Source organism: Meriones unguiculatus, chromosome 8, assembly GCF_030254825.1.
Source record: "Meriones unguiculatus strain TT.TT164.6M chromosome 8, Bangor_MerUng_6.1, whole genome shotgun sequence".
In the NCBI taxonomy this organism is placed as follows: Eukaryota; Metazoa; Chordata; class Mammalia; order Rodentia; family Muridae; genus Meriones; species Meriones unguiculatus.
In genome coordinates, this window is record NC_083356.1 from 22,890,784 (window position 1) to 22,895,129 (window position 4,346).

The 4,346-nt window shown below is 51.3% G+C and overlaps 1 long non-coding RNA gene across 1 annotated transcript; it reads right to left on the reverse strand.

Moving 5' to 3' along the window:
* On the reverse strand, window positions 1-922 carry LOC132655999 (uncharacterized). The gene is made up of 2 exons (XR_009593955.1): window positions 480-922; window positions 1-369 (listed from the first exon to the last, which is right to left on the reverse strand). It is a non-coding gene; the product is annotated as an uncharacterized LOC132655999 (long non-coding RNA).
* Between the last annotated feature and the right edge of the window lie 3,424 nt (window positions 923-4,346).

Here is a 4,346-nt window from a genome sequence, read left to right on the forward strand (position 1 = left end):
TATATTACACTTTAATTTTATTATTATTATTATTGTGTGTGTGCGTGCATGCGTGCAGGGGGTCAGCTCCTTTTCTCCATTTTGTGGGTCCTGGGCGTGGAACCCAAGTAGTCATGCTTGGCAGCAAGTGCCAGCTCTCCAGTCACCCTGGCATTTTGGGCACCGGATAGGAGATTCTACTACTCTCAAGTCCCGCAGGCTGTAGAACACGTATTTTAGTCTGTGGGCATCACACATTCGACACATCTCCTCGGTTGCTGCTCATCCCTATCCCCGCCCCGTGGTAGGCGGGGCCTTTCTCCGACTTCTGCCTCACCCCCGCGCCTATTCCTCATACAGCCACCAGAGGGCGCGAGCGGAATTCACATCCTGCAGTTTGTCGGTTTGAGCCAAAAAAAAAAAAAAAAAAAAAAGAAGACCATCAAGAGTGTTTCCACAACTTGGTGCTATGAGCCCTGTGCGATTCGTTTCAGCTTTACCTCATCCTTAGTGGTCTTGGAGACACCCCCGAGAGCTCCAGCTGAATCCCCACTTTCCTTTGCCGGCTCCTCCATCTCCACTTCTCCCTTTCCCAGTGAGGTTCTTTAGACACTGTCCGTCTGTTTCCCAGGAAGCTCTCTGGAACAGAGATGTCGCTTTGTCCAAATGGACAGGCTCGAGCCTGTTTAAACATGCTGCAGGAGCCACACAGCTTGTCAGTTAGGCAATGCACGTGGGGTTTGCTGGCAGGGGACCAATCTGCGTTCCTTTCAGGCCCCTTCCTCTCCTTCATTCCAAGGCTCACCCTGCCCCGGCACCTCTGTGGTTGGAAGCAGGGAGGGACGCGCTGGGCACTAGGCAGGCACCAGGCCTCCACTCGGCACACAGGCAAGAGCCAGCGGGTTCCCAGCTTCATCGTGCCCCTGGAGCGCTCGTGTGGGCTTCCAGGCCGCTAGACGGATTGAGACTGGGGCTGTTGCCTCCAGGCCACCTTCTGGCCTGAGGCTGGAGTAATAGTGAGGAGTAAATAAGCAAGGGCATTCGATTCTGTCTTGGAGAAGTAGGCAGGAAATAGGGACAGGGTTGCTGCGAAAAGGCAGGGTACTGTGTAAGCGCCTGTCCCAGGGTCTGGCTAGAGGCTGGGGAAGGAAAGCAGGAGGCAGTTACTTGGGGGAGTTAACAGGGCCAGTAGGACAGCCCTCAATTGTGAGGGCAGCCTTCACAGGGAGGCTCACAGCCCCCAAAACCTCAAAGCTCGCTCTCCCCAGGTCCAAGCCCTCCTGGCAGAAAAGCTTTATTACCTATTAAAGGGGTTGGGTTTGCTGTTTTTAAGTGATGTGCCTGAGGTGGTGGTGGGGTATTGTGTGTGTATGAAGGTACCCCTGATGATCTGAGGAGAGTTCTGGTGCCCCCAGAACTGGAGTTAAGGTGGTTGTAAACCAGCCAGGCCTATGGAGGCCCACGCCTATAATCCCAGCACCTGGGACACTGAGTAGAATACTGAGTTTGAGGCTAGCCTGTGCTTATGCTGACAACTTGCTCCCCACACCTAACCCCCACCTCAAAACGGAAATGAGCTATTTAAGGGAGAGACACTTTAAGGGCCAGGAGAGTCCTGAGTGCTGGGACTCAGAAGGAAAAAGTATGAAGAACAATAGCCTAAGCCAGCCTGACATTAAATGTGGTTTAGTAGGAGGTAGGAAGCTTGTCATTGTGAAGACATACGTCACCAAAGCTGAACGGCTGGCTAATGGGTGGCCATCTGGAAAAATAGGAAGTAGGATGTACTGGCATGGATGGATGATATGAGCTGTCCCAGGCAAGCAAGTGTGAAATGTTAATCCAGGAAATCTGGTAGAGGAAATCAGAGAAGGCTGTTCCTGAAACAAGACCCAGAATGGCAGAAGCTCCCACCCAGAAACCATGAAGGAAGAGATAGGTTAGCTAGCCCCCTGTCCATGAAGCTAGAATCCTGCCTGGCATTCACGGTGGAAAAAGCTAATTTCCCTAGTAAGGAAATCAGTGTGGGGAAAACCAACGTAAAGCCTATGAAGGGCAAATCATGAGAAAACGCTGCGGTGGAGGAGAAAGGAAACTGGGTGAGCTCCAAGCGGGCTGGAAAGATGCTAGCTCAGAGGAAGCCGAATGCAAATCACCATCAACCCACTCTTATTTTCTTTCTTTTTTGCCTGCCCGACTGTCAGAAACAGCCGCGCCTGAATCTTTGAGTTGGTGAGAGGGAAGAGGAAGGGGCAAAAGCCTGCAGGAGCCTGAATGAGCCCTGGACCCTGCGCCCAACCCAATGACCCAGAAGACGGGGGGGGGGGGGGGGGGAGCAGCCTCCAAAGGCCACACCTGCCAGAAAGCGCATGCGCACATCTGTGGCCCTGCAGAGGCGAGAGCTCCTGCTCCTCGCCCAGCGGGAACTCTTCAGCCGTTCCCACGCTGGTACTTGGGGCGGTGAAGAGAGGAAGCTAGTCACAAACAGGGAACAAAGATCAGGGTGAATAATAGAAGCCGAGGAGGTGAGGAGGACAGTAAAAAGAGGAAGTAAAGAATGCTTTATTCTCCTGGATTAGCCCAGAGAGGACAGGAGGAATCAGCCATGGAGGTCACCTGATAAGGGAAGCCAGATGGCAGGGACAGGAGCCAGAGCTAGTGGAAACAGAAAAGGTTCCCCTGAGGGAGCTATGCTCTCCCTTAACCCCTGAACCTTCCCTCCAACCCCCAGAAGGCTTTCTTAACACAAGCCCTTTAAGTTCTTTTGAGTTTGGACTGTGTGCAGATATTTTTTCTGTCAAATGTAATAGGGAAGTATCAGAATGTCACCTAAAGCTTTAAAACACTTTTAAACACAGCTGGGCACGGTGGCGCACACCTGTGATCCCAGCTAATCTCAGGGAGGCAGAGGCAGGCAGATATCTGTGAGTTCAAGGCCAGCCTGGTCTATAATGCAAGCCTAGGACAGTCAAGACCATACAGAGAAAGCCTGTCTCAAACAACAACAACAAGAAAACCTTTTAAGCGTGTTGCTTAGTGTTCAGCTGGGGTACTGGATGGCTGAATGGGGTGCCTAAGGTTGAGTGAGGCAAGGTCTCAGAGCCGCACACTGAACCAGCCTCAGAGAGCAGAAAAAGCTGGGGACCTCTGGAGCAGCAAACACAACAGATAGGGAGTTGATATACCCAGAAGAGGAGTGTTCCATCCATCCATCCATCCATGCATTCACGCATTCATCCACATCTCTGTGCACCCACCCATCCATTCATCCATCTGTGCATCCAGTATCCATTCATCCATCTCTCTGTCTATCCGTCCAGGAATGAATCCATCCATCCATGTCCCATCCATCTGCCCCATCCATCCATTCCTCCACCCATATAAACATACACGTGTGTATCCAGCATTTGTACAGCCATTCATTCCTTGGCCCATCCATGGCACCCATCCATTCCTCCATGCATCCCCACATCCATCTAGCCACCCATGCAGCCATCTGGGGATCGTCTATCCACTCATCCGTACATCCATGCATCCATTCTTCCGTGTATCAGTCTAGCCGTTCATCCATTCATACACACATTTATCCGTGTGTGCATCATTGATCATTAGTGGAGCCTCTCAGGTCTCCTGCTCAGCCATGGAGGGGAAGCAGTGCCTGGAACGGCTGAGTGGCTTAGGGAGGCCCACCGAGCCATAGTGGGGTGAGGAGGAACAGCCCAGTCTCTCTGAGGAAGGTCCTGCCAGGCTACTGCCCGCCCAGAGCTGCCCGCTGTCATTCCTTTATTCTTTGGATTGATCGTTCAGGACAGAGGGGACCCTGGTCCGTATACCACCAAGCCCTAACTCTATCTCACGCCTATCAGGGTTAGGGCAGAAGGCAGCTTTCCATTTTTAAAAAAGTTTATTTTTTAATGATTACATTTAAAAATTATTTGTATCTGGGGCTGGAGAGACGGCTCAGCGATTGAGAGTACTGGCTGCTCTTCCAGAGGACCAGGGTTCAAGCCCCAGCACCCCATGGCAGCTCACAGTTGCAGAGGATCTGACATTCTCACACAGGCATGCATATAGGCAAAACACCAATGCACATAAAAAACTAAAAAACAAAACTATTTTTTCGTTATGTGTGTGTGCCTGTGTATGCCATATGTGAGTTTGGAGGTTAGGGGACAACTCTTTTTGGGTGGGGCCACCATTTTTCTTCCACCTTGTGTGGGTTCTGGAGATTGAACTCAGATCATCAGGCTTGACAACCTTGACAACAATCGCCTTTACCCACTGAGCCATCTTGCCAGCCCTATTTATTTATTTTTTTAATCTCTCCCTCTCTGTCTGTGTGTGGGGTGTGTGTGTGTGTGTGCGTG